General features: G+C 40.1%; 1 non-coding gene across 1 annotated transcript; it reads left to right on the top strand.

Moving 5' to 3' along the window:
• Positions 1 to 19,603: 19,603 nt before the first annotated feature.
• LOC113284878 lies at positions 19,604 to 19,709 on the top strand. The gene has a single exon (XR_003328413.1). It is a non-coding gene; the product is annotated as a small nucleolar RNA R71 (small nucleolar RNA).
• The last annotated feature ends 3,332 nt before the right edge of the window (positions 19,710 to 23,041 follow it).

Here is a 23,041-nt window from a genome sequence, read left to right as displayed (position 1 = left end):
ATTCGGCACATAATATGATTGTCAAATGAGCCGAACCTTGCTATTATAATTATTTTCTAGTATTTAACCTTGTGATATTCTTTGTAGATCGTGGTTGGACCCATGGAAAATCAATCTGATCCAGTAGACATGATTCACGAGGATACCAAGGATCACTTCCAAAATGATTTGGTATGTAAGAACTTTTTGAGCACCTTAATGTTGTCGGAATATTCCAAAGTTTTTCTTACAAATTATTTGTTTTGGAATGAACGTAGACATGGAAAACTAAACCCGAAGTTCTTGATTGGCTTGAGGAACATGCGATGAAGGTAAATTGTGTACTAGTTAAAGGACAACAAAGCCGATGGGATCGGTTTGAAATGATTTGTGAGCGTAGTGGAACCGGCGCTAGCAAGGTTAAAAAGGGTACCGTATATGTTGGGAAGACCGGGAGAAAGAATAGGACGAAGACGAAGAAAAGAAATTGCCCTTTCAAGATCGTTTTCAACCTCAATAATAAGACCATGAAGAAAGAAGATCAATATTGGATAATGAATAAAGATATGGATTATCGTCATAACCACCCACATCCCAAAGACCTTCATGGACATGCGAAAGTAGCGCGACTCAAACCCGACGAGATGTTATAAGTGGATAAAATGACACGAGCACGTTTGCCACCTTCTAGGATTCTTAGAAAATTGAAGGCAGACAACAAGAATAACAAGTCGACTATGCGAACTATCTACAATCCAAGACAAAAGATTAGAAGACTCAATTTGCAAGGTAGGATGGTGATGCAACAAGTAATGTGGTTAGGGGTGAAGAATAACTATGCTTTCCAAAATAAATTGGATGACTTCGGTCAAGTCACACACCTTTTCCTTGCCAACCCAGAATGCGCCCAATTGGCTCTATGCTTCCCACAAGTTATTATATTGGATTGCACGTACAAGACTAATAAATATGAGATGCCGTTGATGAACATTGTGGGGCATACTTCGACAAAGGCACCGTTCACCGTGGCTTTTTGTTTCATGAAAAACGAGAAGAAAGAGAGTTATGTTTGGGGGTTAGAACAATTAAAGTTAATCTTCTTGGAGGGTGCTCTTCCTAAAGTGTTCGTTTCCGATCAAGATTCATCGTTGATGTATGCTATTAAGAAGGTATTTCCGGATGCATTCAATTTTCTTTGTACGTTTCACATATAGTGCAATGTGAGTAAAAAATGCTAACCGATAATTCAACCACTTAAGTTGAAAGAATTAGAGAATATTGCTAAGCTACCGTTGGAGACACGAGTAAAGAAAAAGAAGGAATTCTTGAAAGCATATGAACATAATGAGATGTTGTGGGATTCTTTCCAAGGAGAATGGGAAGCTTTGATATGGTCAATCACCGAGGATGTCTATGAAGAAAATTATAAAATGCTTATTAAGCATTGGAAGACCGCCTACCCCGACGTCATTACTTACTTGGTCAAAGATGTGTTGGAACCTAATAAAGAAAGGTTCGTGAGTTGTTTCACAAATCGGCACAAACACTTCGATAACCAAGCCACAAGTATGGCAGAGTCGGCTCATTATCGGTTGAAGAAGAACCTTTTTGGTTGTGTTGACACTTTTGTCACGGTTTTTGATGCAATTGATGAATATTTCAAAAGTGATGTTGTGAGAATTAAAGCTGCGTTCGAGCATGACCTTATGTTTAGACACAAGAATTATGGTACTAATTGGCTACGGGAATTAACTTATAGAGTCTCTCATCTATGCATCGACTTGTTGATGAAAGAAGTGGATTTGATTAAGACATTAGGCGCCACCTTCGAGGAAGAGTGTGTTTGTACAATGAAGAAATCTATGGGACTTCCATGCCTCCACGACCTACTTCGGTACAAGGATGGTATCATACTATTTGAGGATATTGATCATTTTTGGAAACAATTAAGCTTCGATCCTCTCCCAACCGAAGACGACGAGGATGATCTAGAGATATGGGACACGACAAATGGGAAAAAATTGGCGGAGATGTATAGGAATATGTCCCGACCTCAAAAGAAATTCCTATAAGACAACATGATGCCGGTCATGTATCCTTTCACCCAAGAAAATATTTTGGAACCGGAGAAGAGTGACCTAAAAGTTAGGAAGAGTAAGAAAATGAATAATTTTCAAACTAGACAAGCCAACAAGGAACTATTGGCTAATAAAAGGAATCCATCTGGCGTTGACTACCATGATACAAGGTTTGAAAAGGCAAATAAAGAAACTGAGAAGTTGATGAAGGAGGAAGAAGTCAAAGTTCCAAAAAAACGAGGTCGTCCGAGTATTCAAAAATCGGAAACAAGTAACAAAGAGGTGAATGATAATGATTTTCCGTCACAATTAGGTAAGCGAGCGTAGCCGTTCCCCAAGCAAACTTGTCACAAGTTTCAAGATTCTTTACCAATTGGAGATAATTAACATTTATCTTGTTTCCGGTAGTGTCGGGAAAGATGTCTCTACCAAGAGTATAAAGCAAGTGGGCAGTTCCGGTTTGCTTCACTTTGACAGGATCCATTATCAACAAACCTTGTGTTACTCTTTCCTTTGTGTTCTCAAACTCCTTTTTCAAGTTAGTCAACTTGGTCTTCTTATTCTTCTTATTTTTTCCACCTGGTATGCAAACAGTATCGACAACTTTAACTGATCGACAAAACTCCAACTCAGTTTTGTGTGAACCCCAACCAAGGAATTTCCGGTACAAATTGTAGAGTTCATCCCAACTCATGTCATAAAAATCAACATCCACACTTCTACTCCTTGCTTTAAGGCCTGTAATCTTACTAGCCTCATCAGGAGTGATTGCCATCTCTCCAAAAGGTAATTGAAATGTGCAAGTTTCTGGACAGAATCTCTCAGTAAAGGCAGAGGCAGACACGCTATCATATTCCTTATGTCCATAATTGATGATAGGCCATAAAGCACTGCGTTGTACGTAAGCAATCACCTCAGGAACCTCTTCATCAAGACTCCATTCCGCTGCCCTCTGGTGTCTCAATACTCGGATTGCACAGTTGTGATCAGGAGTCTCATAAATTTTCTTCGCCCAAGAATCGGCATAACCAATCAACACATTTCCTCCATCTTCCGGAAGACCATGAGGAAAACCATCTGATCGAGGTGTAATTACGTCATCTTCATCAGGAATGTGTAAACCAGTGATCCGTCAATCATCATCGTCCTTCTCTTTCTCGGGTTCTGCCACCTTCTTACCTTTCTTGTCTTTCTTGGGTTTTCCTTGGGGTTGTGTTTCTTGATGAAATTCTTCATGTTCTTCTTGATTATCATCAACTTCTTCTTGTCTTCCAACTCTTCCTTGTTCAGCTTCTTCTTCTAAAATGTCTCCTCTACCTCCCGCTCCCAATCTTTTCTTACCTCCTCCTCGAGAATCGGGAGTTTTAGAAGTAGAAGGTGTTACCTCCATCTTCTTCCTCTTATTAGCTGCATTAGGCCTGACACAAGTATGAAAGTTAGAAGTATGTTTTGAACAACAAAGGGATACAAAGTATATGAAATATAGATTTGAAAAGACAAAAACTTGTCAACAAATAAGAAGGCTCGGCTTACCCGAAATAACACATATGAGTCGAATCATGTCTTGAAATTTTTATTAGCTTACACAGAGAGTGGATCGGCTCATACCACAAAATAATTATAAGTCGATCCTATATATTCGGCTCACAACCGATACTGTCGAATAAGCCGAACCTATGATTATGAACTCAAACATGTATTCGGCGCAACATGATATCATATAAATAAGTCGATCCTATACACTTGTAAAGTTTACGGAATTTTAACAATGATATTCGGCGCAACCCTAATACTATCGAATAAGCCGAATCTAGACTTATGAATTGAAACATTTAAGCCGATCCTACACATGAATAGGCCAACCCTAATACTATAAATAAGCCGATCCTACACATGAAGAATCATGAATTTAAAACAATATTAATCGGCGCAAAACTAATACAACCATACAAGCCGATCCTAAGCACATGCAAAAATTCTGAAATTCAAACAACATTTATTCGGCACAAAACTAATACTACCATACAAGCCGATCCTACGCACATGCAAAATTTCTGAAATTCACAAAACATATTCGGCACAAAACTAACACCATCGAATAAGCCGATCCTAAATATAAGTCTCTATGTCATTAAGTTCGGTTCAAAACGGATTTCAGATTTACGCCGAGCCGTTCATATGCACTTTCAGGGTTCAGTTTCAAGAACAGCTCGGCGCACATCTAAGATTTGTTTTGTGCCGAACTATACACTGTCACCGCCGCAGAAACATGATTTTGACGAATTAAATCGACCAAACCAATCTAAAACATCAAATACGAGATGGTTTTGTAGAACTAACCTTCTTATTCTCATTTCCGGAGTTGGTTCTTCTTCAATCTCTTCTTCCGGTTGATTTTGTGGTTGATTTTGAGTTTGTTCTTCACTCTCTAAATCTTCTTCTTCGTCAATAGGTTGTTCAATCGATCGATTTGAACGAGATACTGGCTTACGACGACCCATTATATAGATGAGTTTAATCATCGACTAAATTTTCACGAATCGACGATTAAATTTCCGCGATGATCCGATGAAAAAAAAAGGAAGAAGAAGAAGAAAGGTTCGGCTGTTGTGGAGGAGGGAGAAGAAGGGGTTATGAAACTGATTTTAAGTTTATTGATTTAGAGGTTTTTGTATTAGGATTAGGGATAAATTAGTAATTTAAAGGATTTAAGGGAATATAAGTAATTAAACCACCCCTTAGAGTATCCCTTATAAGGTCATCCAAGTTAGGATTAGTGCTTTGTATGCCTAGGAAGATTTTGGTATGCCCAAAATCAGGGTTCTATAATTTAGCGAGCAAACATTGAAATGACGAAATATTTAATTACCGCTTTACCCTGTGACACTGGAATCTCAACACACCCTGTGTAAGGATATAACGATACTAAGTTGTTAGCCTTTCAGCTTTTGCCCTGTTGCTGCCAAAAAAGCCTTGCAGAATTATTTTTTTAATTATTAGTGACATGGTTTAACGAATTTCTTTCACCAAAAGTTTTAGAAACCTACTAAAGCCCCCAAAATAGCAGAAGCAAAAAGGGACTTTACGAAGCTTAATCTGCAAACCCTAGAAATGAATCAGGTCACATGAACATTCTATCTAAGCTATCACTTACAGACGGGAAAAAAAAATGAATCAGGCAAAGATTTTGTTTTCATCAACAATCTAAAACAAAATTAATATTAGAGATAAGATTTCAAATGTTCATTCGATAGTGAAAGAGAGAATGGATACCTCAAATTTAGGGAAAGATTTTTGAAGCTTCCATCCATGTCTCCTATACAAATAGCTCTTCAGTTTTACTAACTCCCTTTGATCTAAAAACAAAGACCCTTCCGCATCTCCCATTTTGGAATTGATGTATATATTCTAACCTACCAATTGATTCCAATCTCTATCAAAATTTAGCTAACAAATCCATAAATTAGGAATACCCTTTGAAAAGCATACACCTTCGGATTTGGAGGCTCTGTAGCTACATATTTTGAGGTTTCTTTTATTCCTAGCACGAAATTTGTTGACTTAACTCTTGCTTCTCCGTTCAAGATTTGGAGGCTCATCACCGTTTTCATTATTAGGGTGGATATTTTGAGAGAAATGGATTAAAAACTAAAAATTGCGAGAGAAATCAAAAATCAAACTTACCTTAAAAGTTAAAGCTTTAAACTCTGATTCCTTCCATGATTATAGATTTGTCTATACAATGATTACACAGTGAGCAGGAAAAGGAAAAATTTGCAAGCATCTTGGATTGGATGATCAGAGATTACCTTAAATCAAGGTTATTCATGGTACCATAAACCAATGGAGTGAAAATTAAAGATGAATTTCTGCTCGTCTTTTCCACAAACACTTAAATTGCATTAGGGTTACTCTCTCAAAATAAACGAAGTTCAACACAATTCTATCTTCTGAAAAATCAGCACAATGCTACGACTGCTGTACATTGAATTCAAGACGTGAAAATATTGATTTTTATTAATTCAAATAGAACTTTATCCGAAATGAGAATCTGAAAGACAGGGAGAGTGAAAGAAAAAGATATAATTATCTGCTTCATCATATCAAACGCTGTAAGAAAAAGAGTGCACCCAATTTTGTAATTAGTAATTGCCTTTAACATATCAACTGAAGGAATTGAGAAAAACCCACCTAAAAATTAATACAATGGAATTGAAATATGCTTAACAGGCGTAAAAACGAAACTGAAAAATCTAAAACAAATTTGTTTATGGGTGAAAACTGTTTCTGATGGTTTTGGTAAATTTGGGTGTGTGTGGATGAGAAACGAATCTAAACCCTAAACAAATGCACTGCACGAGAGTGCTTTTGATTCGAGAGATCAATCTATACAATTCTAGCCTAAACCAAGAAATGGCCGTTCCAGACTTGCTTCGGTCACAAAGTGAAGGAGATGGGGTTGATCTTAGGGAGGGAAGTGAAGAAGGTGTTGAGATTGTGAAGGTGTTGGTTGTTTATGACTTGTATCAGAATGATGAACTGGCTTGCACAATGAAAGCTATCAGTTCTGGGTGTTTTCTGAATACTATGACAACACTTGGTTCTTCTGTGTTTTTTCGTGTTTTCGTGTTGTTTGGAAATAGGCATAGGACCTATTTAGACAAGTCATTGAGCGCAAAACCTCATCTCGTAGGAAGTGGAGTGATGGAGTAGTGGGGTCGTGTAGAAGTGGTGATTGTTACACGATCACGTCTTTGACCATTTCTTCCATCACCGCTAACCGTCCATGCCTCCTGACACGTTCTTGTAATGGTGTGTTGCATGCTGCATGCTGTAAACCGCCAGACCAATACCCCAGTAAGTATACCCCAGTTTGAGACATGCTTGATGTCTCGAATCAGTGGATCGTGGGACCCACTGCAGGAAATAGCATACGATGCTAAGTTACTTAAAGAATTGATATTCATGCAATATCGTGTATGTTAGATGCATGTTATGCATCACAAACAATCAACATGTATGAAGCATCGATGTTTTAAATCTTGACTGAATAAGTCGCGGATCAAGCGTCTTAAAATAGCATCACGTCCAACCATCTTCGAGTAATCGTTTGGAGGCTGCATGGGAGAGCCATCCTTTGGTCGATTACTCCCTGTGGAAGAGTGGCGGACGGTGATCATCTGGATGCTTCACTGGTCGTCTAGCTTTTAACCTAGGCTGTCCGACCAAGCTAGCAAAATTGGACGGATGAGATGGTTCATGACGCTTATTTGCGACCGTTGATGGAACTTTAAGGTTTTTAGGAGGTGCGCAAGCATCACTCTTTTGCTTGACCGAATTCAAGCATGGACACCATTTTTGGTGGGACCGACCGGGAATGCGTGTAGACGGCCTGCTGGTGTACATGTCTATACCACTTTGTCCCACGAAGGTGCGATCTAGGCCACTCAATTTGACCCGCAAAGATGAGTGGATGTGATCGATTTGCGACAGAAATCCGTTGCCGCAAAGGATTTTAGGGGACCACGTCATGCCACTTTTGGGCGTGCGTTTCGAGGTTACCGAGTCCTAGCTTGCCTAAGCCGACCAGTCACACGCACAGGTGGGCCCATGGTGATCATGTTGACGCTCTCGGGACCTCTTAAGTCTATATCTACACCCTCCATCCAGGCTTGCGAAGATGGATGGTCGTGATTGAACTACGGCAGTTATGCAGTGCCGCAAACCCTAATTAGGGTCTTGAAGCAGTCACACATACATGACTTTGGCCAATCTGTTTGGCAAGTCATGCTTCCCCTTTGGAGAATCCGACCACGTGGGGCCCACGTGGGGATGGCGGTGAACATATGTGCACCTGCCCGATGGTCCTAGGCGTGATCTAAGCCATCCAAACATGCTGGCGAAGTTGGATGGTTGTGATCAATTTAAGACGATAGTGGGATTTCCGCGACCCTTTAAGCATCACGTTAGCCACACTTCGAGCAATCGTTCATTGCTCTAGGGCTAGGTCATGAGAAAACCGATCAGGTGGGTGAGGAGTGGGCCCGCCAATATGTGCATTGGCGCTTCATTGACCATTCGCGGGATGATCTTAAGACTTCCTTGAACAGTCGTGATAATTTTAAGAATGCCTTGAACAGTCTAAGCTCGTCGAGCTTCTTCCAAAGCAGTGCGGCCATCCCTCTTTGGGGCTGGCGTTTGATAGACGTTAGGGGTATAGCATGGTGTTCGACCGGCTACGGCATAGGCGGGATCGCTGGTGAATATCACGGTGATTGCCTGCTCCTATTAGGGTTCATATAGGCTTTAAATTATGCGGCCAACTTGCGTGGCTGTGATCGTTTCTGAGACTGACATAGACAGTCCAGATTTCCCTTAGGGAATTAAACATGCTCGATCGGGCTAACATAAGCACACCGACACAGGGTTCTCTTGGTTAGAGAATGGTATGGCATGCGGGTATTTCGTGCATACCTCACTATTGACACTTGGAGATTCGTGTTACTCTGCTGAGAGTAAACACTCAGTCGTCATGCCGCACCAATAATGAGAGTCCTGCTGAGAACAGCATAGGAAATGCAAGGCAACTCATGCGTTAATTAATAATGTTATAAATACACAGAATATTTGGGATTGTTGCTACATGCACCATTCTGAGTGAATTTTGTATATCTATTAAATTGTTTCAAATAAATAAAACGAGAGGATTTCTGCGCTCATCGTTTGTAAAATGGCCTTACCCTTTGCAAGATATCGGCACACTAAATCTGGTTTTACAATTTTAGCCCTGAACTAAAAATCCACCATCAACATTAAGTCCCCTGCCTAGCACGTAATAGTTACACTATTGCGGGGTAGGCATTAGATGGTGACAAATAAAAAGAAATTCACGGGAAAGGTTTCAGCGTGTATTACCAGGATGGAGTCTGGCTCGTTCCTTTGGCGAGATCCGTTTCTTTTTATTGCACGGCAGCTGCCCTCAAATACTCGATAAACATCCACTGATTGCTATCCCGCATCTGTAGCCTTTGCATACGGCAAGTGGAGACTTTTTTTCTTCCCGGGATCTTGTTAACTCGTGAAATATAAAGAAAAACCCTGAGTCTTCTCCCATCGCAGAATTGTTTCTTTTCTTATCCCAGGTATTGCTCCTCAACTTGATCTTCTGATTGATCATGATGATTTTTTTATATGTTAATACAATCATAACCTTTTCTCGCAGAATCTTATGGAGGCTGCTGGCAGGGACTACTCTGGTACCTCTCCAGAAAGAAGATTCTAAGTCAATAAACCTGAGGCTGATGATGCGTTCGAGGAGGTGATGCCTAAAATTGATGTTCCGCTTCGCGAGGATGATCATGCTATACGGGGCATGTCGATTCTGCATCTGCGAATTGCTCGAGAACGCACTCAAGATATTTTAGCTTCAATCGATAGAGAGAAAAAATGGAGACATGATGAGGCGTCGCAACCACCTGTAAGAACGAGAGCTGAGAGGTTTGCAACGCGGCTAAAAAGGTGGCGGGTTGAACATGAACGGCCTCCAAGTGAAGATAAGCGTGATTATGTGATTCGCGACGGTGTGATAGTCCTCAATTCTGATACTGATGAACCCATGCGTCCAAAGGTTGTCAGCACAGTCTCCCATGCTGCGTTGGTCTTTGAAGAAGATATGGAAGTTGTTCCTACTGAGGACGTTGAAGCGGAGAACGTTGCTGACTTCATTGAAATATCCGAGAGGGGAGCTGAGACAGATCCGAAGGAAGAAGAAGTCGCGGCCTATGACAACGGTGTTGATGACCACGGTCTTGAAGCAGACTCCGGTGATGACGAAGGCACATCTCCTTGATTACTGAATCTCCCTGTTTCCTCTTTTTTTTTTTTTTTTTGACGAGTATCTTCTCGTAATTTGTGAACACTTCCCCTTTGTACTCAGTGGCGGCTGAGTTCAAGGTCCTCCTCTTTTGCTTGTTTGTTTGAATAAGGGTTCCATATTGCTTTGATACAAATCTGTCTGTGCTCCTGACATGAGGTCTTCCTGATTTTTGTTGGAGTAGACTGCTCAAAGCGTTTTCCCTCTTTTCCTCTGCACATATTCTTTTCCTCCAACGTTTTTCATATGATACAAAATGTTTCTTTTAGGGTTTTCTTTCTGGTTTAATCTGGTGGGTACTGATGATTTAGGCTGACTCAGAATTCTGTGTCATGTTTTAAGAGGAAAAGAAATTCCTAAAAGGGATAGTACTTTGATTAATCGAAAATTGAAACCTAATAATTATGAATGCAAATAATGCAATCATTTTGGAGGAATTACAAACATTGCATTAAAGGGAAATTGTTGGAGGAACTACTACGGAAAATAATGGAGAAAAAGGGTAGTACAACGCTTTTAGGTATTGTAGGGCTTGAGCCATTGTGGGTGAATCGTCACGCCCTCAAGCTTGTCGGCGTTGATGATCTTGCAATAGCCGCCTAGGATGACATCTTCTACCAAATACGGTTCATCTTCCTTCGCTGCTGGCAAATCAGATTGGGTAGTCATCATCACCACCATCTTTCCAACTTGAAACGTGGTCATCTTTGTTACCATATCCCCAATTTGAAATAGATTTGGGCTTGGAAACATCTTGGTTCTGGGATGCATTTCCTCTGACTGCTTCCAAGATCTTGGCAAAACTCTTGAAAGGACCGGCACCCTACTCACATATGTTAGTGGCAGTTAGGTTGTTGATCGAAACAAGTCCCCGAGCCTCAGCAGGAAGAGGTTTTACTGTTTGTAAAAAGGGTTGTTCAATGAGACTTACTTGGGATCGGAACCTTTTAAGGTATGAGTTCGGGCTTTCTCCAGGAAGTTGCGTCACATTTGCAAGGTGTTGATACGGCAACAAATGATCTTCAGGATTTGACGATTCATTGGATATTCTTTCAGGTATTGAAATCTGCAGAGGACACACTCCTGGTGCTGCTTTGTTGTCGTGTATCCACGGGCGTCCCAAGACCATGTCGTAATTCGGATACACTTTTAATATGTAAAATTTAGCCTGTGTTAGAGCATCACCGATTTTAATTTCAAGGTTAATGCATCCATAGGCGTCTCTGAATTCTCCTTCTGAGTCCCTGATCACGGTTGGGCTGCGAATAGCTTCCTGTTTTGAAATCTTTGCGGCTCTCAGAGTATTGACGGTGATGATGTTGAATTCGGAGGATGCATCAATCAATGTGCTGTCGAACTCGACATCCTTCAAACGAGTTACGGTCAAGAGTCCCCAGTTCCCCTTGCTGGTTGCATCTTCCAGGAAAGACTGAGTTTTCGTTGTTTCCCTTTTTGGACACAAGCGCCTGCCTGACACAATGCGGTTGAAGGCTGCAAATATGTCTTAACGCTGCGCCTTGGAGAAATACAAGATTTCACACAAATGTTCCATCATAGACAGTACAGTCTTGTGAACAGAATCCCCGAAGATCATGCAGCTCCTAATAGGAAGAGGGTCCCTATGAACGTCTTCGTTTCCTAACTGGAGCTCTCCTGCCTCCACCTTTTTTCTGAAAATGTGTTTCAACTTGTTGCAATCCTTAGTCGGGTGATGACGAACCTATGGTAACGGAAATATTTTGGATTTGCCATCTCTTCCTCGGTCGACGGTCGTCTGATAGGATGTAGCTTGATCGCGTTATCTTGAATCCACGCCTCTAAGAGTTCTATGACTTCATTCATGGGAAACGGGAAGTCTGGGATGATATCACCAGCTTCTTGCACATGAGTTTTCCCGCTCCCTTTCGAGATGAAGTTGTTTGCGTTGGAGCTGCACGCTTGGGTTGCTGCTCTGTTGCTGAAGCTTTCCTTTTTTCTCCTGATGGTATTTTCAATGATGTTGTAGTAAAGAGTTCGTTGAGGCTTGTGAAGGCAATGAATTCTAGACTTAATAGAACTTAAAAATATAGAAAACTTAACTCAAAATTGATTTCAGGTGATTGGAAAATAACCAAGACACTAGAATCCACTATTACACATGAATGATGTCAAATATTTCATAACTCTAATTATCCTTTTAATCCTTTATTTCTTAATCCACAAATAATCAAACATATTCTCAAAAATTAATTGTATCCCCTAAGCATAGGTTATCTAACCAAAGCATAACCTATCTAATTGAATCACAACTAATGAAGAAAATTATGTAAAATTTTAAGAACTCTGCAAAAGCAGTGATTGAGTGAATTATAATTAAATATTAGAGAAAATGAAATAGTTACCCATTGTTCATGTGTGAATAGCTTCATCCATTTCCTTGGTTACGAGAGAATTAGCCGCTCATCATGTTGGAAACACGCTCAAAAGTTGATTTCATTTATGCTCAAAGGGTTACAAATGATGAATAAGGGAGAATTATAATAAAAATCGGGTTTGCAACGCTTATAACTGTTGCAAAAACCGTTACAAATAGCCGTTACTGTTGCTGTTGCTGTTGCGTTTTTAAGTCTGCCTGTAAACTGCGACCCACAGAATGAGTTGATGTCACTGTTCAAAAACGACTGCTGGTGCAGGTCCGTTCTTCGTGTTCTTCAGTTTTGCAGCAGCAGAAATGGCAGCTATGCAAATTTGATTTTTCGCTCTGTGGTGCTCTTTTTCTCTCTCAATCTCTCTGTCCCCCTTCTCTATGATCCCCTCACCCTATATATACTCAACAGCAGCAAAATATCACGCCATAACTCTCACAAATTTTCGTTAAACTCGGCAGTGGAGAAAAATATTCTGGGAATATTTTCTTCACTGTTTTAGCTTCTCACGTGTTTCTACAGCTGCAAAATCTCCTCATTTATCTTCTTCACGGTCTAGAGTGTTGCTAGAGTCATCATACACGAGCAGAACACGCATAAATCTTCCAGAACCCGTGAACTATTCTTCTCATGCACGGGATGCCCTGATTCCTTGTCACGGATTTTCTAGCCAAATTTGATCGAAACAAACACCCATACCAGCTCTTTTATGACATATCACAACTACCCATGAAGTTTCAGCCCTTTAGTCTACCTAGAACATCTTCAAATTTCGATCGAAACATTCTCAGAGAGCTGCCACATTTTTCCTGCCAATTTTTAAGTTTCAAATGAAGAAGATGGTGTCTCCCTAACCAGCTGTGGGGTGCGAATAACAGCTGCCTTTTGGGGTGCCCCTTAGTAATTGAGGTGCCCCTTAACCAAATATGGGCTCCGTATAGCAAGTGTCCTTCGGGGGTGTTCCGAGTGATTTTTCGAGCCAATTTTTCCAACAATATTTATTTTCCAAAAATACCTAAAAATACACAAAACACCATAATAAGGACGAAAACGAGTACCAACAACACGAAACATTGAGGACAAATTAGACACATAAATGCGTCTATCAAATACCCCCAAACTTATTATTTTCTAGTCCTCGAGCAAAACTAATAAAAAATAAAACCGAGTTAATCTCGGAGGGTTTACCAGAGGTGTACCCACAAAACCATGACTTCTAATTGGTCACAAGTATCCAAAGAGCTATGAGGACATACATATTCTCAACCTATCTCCAAGTAACTAGAATGCTAGAGAAATTAAAGGTGTCAGCTCTAAAGCTGACTGAAGAAAAGGGGAGACACATCCTCAACACTGCTAGATAAAGAGATATCCTCTATACAGCTAGATAAACATTGTAAGATGCGTCCGCTGCTTTACAGCTGGATAAGATTAGGAGAGAGATAAAGATGAGAGGGACATCTGCTACACAGCTGGACTAATTATGTTTGATGAGTTACACCAGTGCTAGAAAGATCTTGTGCCAGATTGAAAGCGGACTAACAAAGCAACCAAATGTATCTTTCTTCGACTCTCTCATAGTGCCCAGTAGAAACAACGTCTTCTTCGGTCTTCAACTGTTGATGATAAACTATCGAACCTCGTAGAACCTTGACAATTAACTCTTCTCTTCGATTTCTTGCTTGACTTATAAATTTCTACTTCCCTTTGGCCTTATTGAACAAAACGTAACGATGATTTTTTTCATTTTTCATTTTTTTTTTTTTTTTTTTGAAACAAAAATTACAAGACAACAATTTACATGGCCATGAGAGAAGGACTTTCAAAACTTGGATCTTCGCAACTTGTGATGTCTTGGTATCATGGATTCTAACAACTTATATCATTTGCTCTTATAACTTCAACTTTGATTTTTGAATTATTCTTTCTATTGTTGCTTCTAAACCTAAAACGTCTTCAACTTTCTTCATAGATTTTGATGTCGCTCCGCTTGTTGATGATGATAAGTTTCTACTGAGAGAGAGTCGCAATCCAGTAACTAAGACTACATTGTGAGGTTGCTTTGTCTTTCTGACATTTCCTGACCTACTTGCCTTTCCATCATGTATGGTTAGGTCCATCACGGTTACCCTCTAAAAGGAACAAGTTCTCTCCTGAATTTCAAGGATCTCAATGTCTTTTTCTCTAATGTCTCAAAAGGTTGTTATCCCTAGCATTCCAATTTCTATCTTTTCGGTGAGAAACAGTATGTAAACTTAGCTAACCGGTACCATGTGACGCTAGAAGTTTCAAAAGTGCAACTAAAAAGTTCTTCCCCACCCCCAAACTTAAATCTAACATTGTCCTCAATGTTTCTAATGAAAGAGCAATACCAAAAAGTAAAATCATGAGGAATCAAGAGAGAGAAGTCGGAAAGATAGTACCTGGGTGAAGAGAGAAATCAAAAACTAATATACAACATACAATCGCCTCGATGGTCAATCAAGGGTAAACAGGGTCCTCCAGAGGGACCTCCTCAACATCACCTGTTGGAAAGGGCTCTAAAAAGGGTTTCAATCTCTGACCGTTAACCTTCGAAGAACTACTACCATCCGGTGTCTCGATCTCAACAGCTCCATGAGGAAAGACAGTGCGAACAATAAAAGGACCCGTCCACCGAGAACGTAACTTCCCAGGGAAAAGATGCAAGCGGGTATCATACAGAAGAACTTTTTGACCTGGAGAAAATGACTTCCTTAAAATATTTCTATCATGCACAAGTTTCATTTTGTTCTTATACTCCTTCGCACTATCGTAAGCATCAATACGAATCTCGTCCAACTCATTGAGCTGGAGTTTCCTATGGGCTCCTGCCTTGTCAAGAGAAAAGTTTAGCTGCTTAACAGCCCAATAAGCTCTATGTTCTAACTCGACAGGTAAATGACATGCCTTGCCATACACAAGCCGATAAGGCGACATTCCAATGGGGGTCTTAAACGCAGTACGGTAAGCCCATAAGGCATCAGTAAGCCTAGACGACCAGTCTTTCCGATTAGGATTAACTGTTTTCTCTAATATACGTTTTATCTCCCTATTGGAAACCTCAACCTGACCACTAGTCTGTGGATGATACGGGGTAGCTACCTTATGTGTAATACCATATTTCTTCATCAAAAGCCTAAAAGGTCCATTACAAAAGTGCGACCCACCATCACTAATTATAGCTCGCGGTGTACCAAAACGTGTAAGAATATTATTTTTCTCAAGAAATCAATCACAACCCTATGGTCATTGGTTTTACACGCAACCGCCTCAATCCACTTAGAGACATAGTCAACAGCGACAAGGATGTATAGGTTACCAAAAGAATTAGGAAAGACCCATAAAGTCAATACCCCACACATCAAAGACCTCGACAACTAAAATAGGGTTCAAGGGCATCATGTTCCTACGGGAAATGGTTCCTAATTTCTGGCAACGTTCACAAGTAACACAGTAACTGTGGGAGTCTTTAAACAACGAAGGCCAATAGAATCCACACTGCAATATCTTAGCAGCAGTCTTCTTAGCACTAAAGTGACCCCCACACGCATGATCATGACAAAAGGAAATAATACTGGACTGGTCACTCTCAGGTATACATCTCCTAATAATCTGGTCTGGACAATACTTAAACAAATAAGGATCATCCCAAAAGAAGTGCTTAACCTCAGCTAAAAATCTAGAACGCTCTTGTTTACCCCAATGTTGGGGCATTCGACCAGTAACAAGATAGTTCACTATATTCGCATACCAAGGTAATTGGGTAACAAAGAACAATTGTTCATCAGGAAAGTTGTCCCTTATAGGAAGGGAATCATTAAGGGTATCCACAACAAGTCTAGACAAGTGGTCTGCTACTACATTTTCTGCACCCTTTTTGTCTCTAATGTCCGGAGAAAACTCTTGTAACAACAGGATCCACCTAATCAATCTAGGTTTCGTATCCTTCTTAGACAAAAGATATTTCAAAGCAGCATGATCAGTATATATTACGATCTTAGAACCTAAGAGATAGGGTCTAAACTTGTCTAAGGCAAACACAATGGCTAACAGTTCCTTCTCCGTAGTGGTATAGTTCAACTGGGCATCATTCAGAGTTTTGCTAGCATAGTAAATTACATGAAGTAACTTGTTTTCTCGCTGACCTAGCACAACACCAATAGCATAATCTGAAGCATCGCACATGATTTCAAAGGGTAGGTTCCAGTTGGGTGCCTGGACTATGGGGGCGGTAGTGAGTAAAGTTTTAAGCTTCTCGAAAGCCTCTAAACAAGCATCATCAAAGACAAACTTAACATCTTTTGCAAGCAAATTGCAAAGAGGTCTAGAAATCAAGCTAAAATCCTTAATGAATCGACGATAAAAACCAGCATGCCCTAAGAATGACCTAATACCTTTTACGGTTTTTGGGACCGGTAAAGTTTTAATAAGGTCAACTTTGGCTCTATCTACCTCTATACCCTTTGAAGATACGATATGCCCTAGAACAATTCCTGAACGAACCATGAAGTGACATTTCTCCCAATTAAGCACTAAATTCTTTTCCTTACACCTAGTCAAAACTAATGACAAATGATGCAAGCACTCATCGAAAGACGAACCAAACACTGAAAAATCATCCATAAAGACCTCTAAGAACCGTTCTACCATGTCAGAAAATATGCTCATCATACAACGCTGAAAGGTCGCAGGGGCATTACATAGGCCGAAAGGCATGCGTCTATACGCAAAGGTACCAAAGGGACAGGTAAAAGTGGTTTTCTCTTGGTCTTCTGGGGCAATAGGAACCTGATTATAACCGCAGTATCCATCTAAAAAGCAATAATGGCTACGTCCAGCTAATCTCTCTAGCATTTGGTCGATGAAGGGAAGGGGAAAGTGGTCCTTCCTAGTGACCTTGTTCAATTTTCTATAGTCAATACAGACACGCCAACTCGTGGTCATTCGGGTTGGGATTAACTCATTGTTATCATTCTGGACTACAGTAATACCGGATTTCTTGGGAACAACCTGAACGGGGCTGACCCACTTACTGTCTGAAATGGGGTAGATAATGCCTGCATCTAACAGCTTCAGAACCTCGGTTCGAACAACTTCTTTCATATTAGGGTTCAGTCGACGTTGCATCTCCCTAGAAGGTTTGGTGTCACTCTCTAAATAGATATGATGCATACAATCAATAGGACTTATACCCTTAATGTCTGCTATGGTCCACCCTAAAGCTTCCTTGTTATTCTGAAGGACAGTCACTAGCCTACTTTCCTGATCACTATCCAAGTCGGATGCTATAATCACAGGTAAAGTTTCAGGGGCCTAAAAACACATACTTCAGGGTATCTGGTAATGGTTTAAGGTCCAACTTGGGAGGCTTTTCCAACGAAGGAACTAGGGTAGACTCGGAACGGGTAAAGGTTCGAACTTAGGTTTCCATCCATTACTAGTGTCTAACAAAGGGGTTGAATCTAACAAAGCATTCACCTCATTAATCACATCATCATCATCAAAATCAATCCCAAAGTGAGCTAGGCATTTATCTAATGGATCTTCTATCAAAGTGTTTGGTAATGACTCCTCTACTAAGGTGGCTATCATGTTCACCTCTTCTACGCTCGAGTCGTCCAGTTCCTGGGGTAGCTTACTAATGTGAAAGATGTTCAACTCAATAGTCATATTACCAAAAGACAAATTCATAATACCAGTTCGACAGTTAATGATCGCATTGGATGTTTCTAAAAATGGGCGACCTAAAATCACCGGTATCTGGTTCTCTGGGTCAGGGACAGGTTGGGTATCTAGGATAACAAAATCCACTGGATAAATAAACTTGTTGACCTCGATAAGAACATCCTCGATCACACCACGAGGAATTTTAACGGACCTATCAGCTAACTGGAGTGTCATTTGGGTAGGTTTCATCTCACCAAGTCCTAGCTTAAGGTACACATGGTATGGAAGTAAATTCACACTGGCTCCTAAGTCAAGCAAAGCTTTCTCAACACGGTGTTTACCTATTGCGCAAGAAATGGTAGGGGACCCTGGGTCTTTATACTTAGGAGTAGTGGTATTCTGAATAACGGAACTCACGTGACTAGCTAGGAAGGCTTTCTTTTGGACACTAAGCTTACGCTTTCGTGTACACAAGTCCTTAAGGAACTTGGCATAAGCCGGAATCTGCTTAATCGCATCCAACAAAGGTAGGTTGATAGTAACCTGCTTAAAAACCTCTAATATATCATTAAAGTTGGACTCCCTCTTAGTCGGAACTAGCAGATGAGGAAACGGGGCTCTGGGAACAAAGTCGGGCTCAGCAGGACCCTCATTGGTCTCTTTGGAGACTCTATCAGTCTTCTCATTCTCTGGCTCAGAAGGGTGAACTACAACATGTTCACTATTAGGCATGGAAACCTTGTTGTCTATCTCTCTACCGCTCCTAAGGGTTTTAATAGCATTTACATGATCGGATGGTCTTTCACCTATTTCATTAATTCCTCTAGGTTTTGGTTGAGTTTGACTAGGAAACTTACCTCTTTCTATTAAAGACTCATTTATATGACTAACCTGGGTTTTCAGCCTGAGAGTTTGCCTGACCTATTCTCTTATTTTCTTCTAAAACTTGAGCAACAGATTGCTGAAACTGCATAGTGTTACGAGTTAACAAAGCAAGAGACTCTTCTAAACTCATAATCTTCTTATCCGAAGGGTTCTGAAACTGTACCGGGGCAGAAGGATTCTTAGGATAGCCAAAACCTGGGGGAGCTTGAGAGTTACTAGACCGACCTTGATTCTGGCCCTTACACCAAGAAAGGTTGGGATGGTTTCTCCAGCCAGGGTTATAGGTTTCTGAATAAGGGTCAAACTTCTGACGGTTATCGAATCTAGTGTTGTTATAAACAGCATTGGCTTGCTCTTCAACAGTATGGTCTTCCCAAAAAGGATCTATTCTACCACTAGTACCACTAGAATGACCTAATTCCAACGCTTCTAACCTTTTGGCTATGGCTGCTATTTTAGCATCTGACTCATAGGATCCTTTTACCCTATTGACATTTCCTCTACTTAGAAGAATTGTTTTCTGGGGTTCCCTATTATTTTCCCATTGTTGGGTCTTATTGGCGATTTCATTCAAAAATGTCATCGCCTCATCAACAGTTTTATTCTCAAACCCACCTGTGCATAAGGACTCAACCATGGTTGTTGTTGAATAATCTAAACCCTCGTAGATGATCTGAACTAACCTAACCTTCTCTAAACCATGATGAGGACATTGAGATATTAAGTCATTGAACCTTTCTAAATACCTATATAAAGATTCTCCCTCTTGTTGAGAAAAAGTACAAATTTGTGTTCTAGTAGACGATGTTTTGTGCCTTGGGAAAAACTTATGTATAAAGGCAGATGTAAGTTGTTCATAGGTTTCAATTGACTCAGAATCCAAACTATACAGCCAAGATTTGGCTTTATCTTTTAAGGAAAAGGGGAATAACCTAAGTTTCAGTGCATCATCACTAAGGTTTTTAATTTTCAGAGTACTACATACTTCCTCAAATTCCCTAACATGAAAATAGGGGTTCTCATTCTCTTTTCCTAAAAAGGTTGGGAGCATCTGTAAAGTCCCAGGTTTGAGTTCATAATTTTCCTCGGTTTCAGCTAACTTGATACAAGACGGACGAGAGGTCCTAGTTGGGTTCAATAAACCTTTTAAAGCTGCCATTTCTGGCACTACCAAAAGACTAGGAGTACTTTCTTCACAAAGAAGCAGACTCTCAAAACTGAAGTTTCCAAAAACGGGGATCTCTAAAGAAGAGTCTTCGAGCTCCCCGCCTTCACAAGAAGAACTACTAGGTTTATCACTAATCATACGACCTAGAGTGTTTCTTTTCCAAGCCCGTTCTCTAATGACCTCGGGCTTACACTAGAAAAACAAAACTAAAACGAAAATCCCTAAAAGGGAAGGGAAGTTCTATGCAAACACAAACAAGGCTGACTCCACCACAGCAAACCTACTGAATTCTAGCAAACAAAAAGCATGATGGCTCCACTTAGATTGTTTCTAGACCAGCTTTTAATCCTTCGAAAGGGAATTCGTTACAATTTAAGAAACCCCTATGGAATCAATCCAAGTCAAAGTAAGTTGAATCGAGGCGAGGGAAGCTCAGTGGAGCTTTGATACCCAAGGCCTCACCGCTATCACAAGGCGGCGCAGTCACGCATTCAACTCACAGAAACCATCATGAACTTCGAAATATGCTAAAAGAGTAACCAATATTTTTCGAACGACTTTCCTACTAAGCTCATTACCCTATAGGTCTCTAACTATTCCAAATTTTAAAGCTTAGGTTCGCGTTTGGTTTCGTTTTCCTAAGGCGGGAAAGAAGAGAACGGTGATGAAATCCGAACCCTTATCTTGTATGGCCAGTCCTTGCCCTTTATTAGGAATTTAAAACAACATATATGCAAACGAAGGAATACAGTAACTCGCTGACAGGGGATTCAGTTCCTCAGCATATATGCAAACGAAGGAATACAGTAACTCGCTGAAAGGGGATTCGCGAGTGTTTCGACAAAGTTACCTCCCGTTTCATATGGGGGATGAACCGTTGTCGTCGACTCGGGCCACAACTCCTATGTTGTGTATGAACCCGAGGGGCCGAGGTGATATCGTAATCACCGTCCTTCCCTGCAAACAGTTTAATATTTAATCTACCCTTCCGTAGGGTTTAAAAAAAATTAATGTCCAAATGTCCAAAGTCCAAAAGAAAGGTCCAAAAAATAAAGTGCAAAAAGAAAAAGAAAAATACAAAATAAAAAGAATTCCTAATACAATCTAATAAATTAACACTCTTTTTTTTTTTGCTCTCTTTTTCTATAAAATAAAAAAAAATCTTCTTCTTTAGCTCCTTTCGCTTTGCCTTTTACTTAGAGTCTTTAAATATTCGCCAAAAGCTTTGGCAAAAATTTCTTTCGCTCCAAATTCCCAAAATCTGAAAGGAAAAGACAAAAACCCAAAAACGTAAAGAAGAACAAAGAAAAAACTAAATCTAAAAACTCTATCCTAAAGACAAGCCCGCATCGGCGGCGCCAAAATTTGATGGTATTTTCAATGATGTTGTAGTAAAGAGTTCGTTGAGGCTTGTGAAGGCAATGAATTCTAGACTTAATAGAACTTAAAAATATAGAAAACTTAACTCAAAATTGATTTCAGGTGATTGGAAAATAACCAAGACACTAGAATCCACTATTACACATGAATGATGTCAAATATTTCATAACTTTAATTATCCTTTTAATCCTTTATTTCTTAATCCACAAATAATCAAACATATTCTCAAAAATTAATTGTATCCCATAAGCATAGATTATCTAACCAAAGCATAACCTATCTAATTGAATCACAACTAATGAAGAAAATTATGTAAACTTTTAAGAACTCTGCAAAAGCAGTGATTGAGTGAATTATAATTAAATATTAGAGAAAATGAAATAGTTACCCATTGTTCATGTGTGAATAGCTTCATCCATTTCCTTGGTTACGAGAGAATTAGCCGCTCATCATGCTGGAAACACGCTCAAAAGTTGATTTCATTTATGCTCAAAGGGTTACAAATGATGAATAAGAGAGAATTATAATAAAAATCGGGTTTGCAACGCTTATAACTGTTGCAAAAAGCGTTACCAAGAGTCGTTACTGTTGCTATTGCGTTTTTAAGTCTGCCTGTAAACTGCGACCCACAGAATGAGTTGTTGTCACTGTTCAAAAACGACTGCTGGTACAGGTCCGTTCTTCGTGTTCTTCAGTTTTGCAGCAGCAGAAATGGAAGCTCTGCAAATTTGATTTTTTCGCTCTGTGGTGCTCTTTTTCTCTCCCAATCTCTCCGTCCCCCTTCTCTATGATCCCCTCACCCTATATATACTCAACAACAGCAAAATATCACGCCATAACTCTCACAAATTTTCATTAAACTCGGCAGTGAAGAAAAATATTCTGGGAATATTTTCTTCCCTGTTTTTAGCTTCTCACGTGTTTTTACAGCTGCAAAATCTCCTCATTTATCTTCTTCACGGTCTAGAGTGTTGCTAGAGTCATCATACACGAGCGGAACACGCATAAATCTTCCAGAACCCGTGAACAATTCTTCTCATGCGCGGGCTGCCCTGATTCCTTGTCACGGATTTTCCAGCCAAATTTGATCGAATCAAACACCCATACCAGCTCTTTTGTGACATATCACAACTACCCATGAAGTTTCAGCCCTTTAGTCCACCTAGAACATCTTCAAATTTCGATCGAAACATTCTGAGAGAGCTGCCACATTTTTCCCGCCAATTTTTAAGTTTCAAATGAAGAAGATGGTGTCCCCCTAACCAGCTGTGCGGTGCGAATAGCAGTTGCCTTTTGGGGCGCCCCTTAGTAATTGAGGTTCCCCTTAACCAAATTTGGGCTCCGTATAACAAGTGTCCTCCGGGGGTGTTCCGAGTGATTTTTCGAGCCGATTTTTCCAACAATATTTATTTTCCAAAAATACCTAAAAATACACAAAACACCATAATAAGGACGAAAACGAGTACCAACAATACGAAACATTGAGGACAAATTAGACACATAAATGCGTCTATCACCTCCTTCGCCCACCATGCTCACATAAGGACTAGTGTTATATTGCTTGTTGATGAGACACCTGCTTCCT

The sequence above is a fragment of the Papaver somniferum genome, chromosome 5 (genome assembly GCF_003573695.1).
Source record: "Papaver somniferum cultivar HN1 chromosome 5, ASM357369v1, whole genome shotgun sequence".
Lineage (NCBI taxonomy): Eukaryota > Viridiplantae > Streptophyta > Magnoliopsida > Ranunculales > Papaveraceae > Papaver > Papaver somniferum.
The sequence above is the reverse complement of the archived record's forward strand: the minus strand, read 5'-3'. Positions and strand labels throughout refer to the sequence as shown.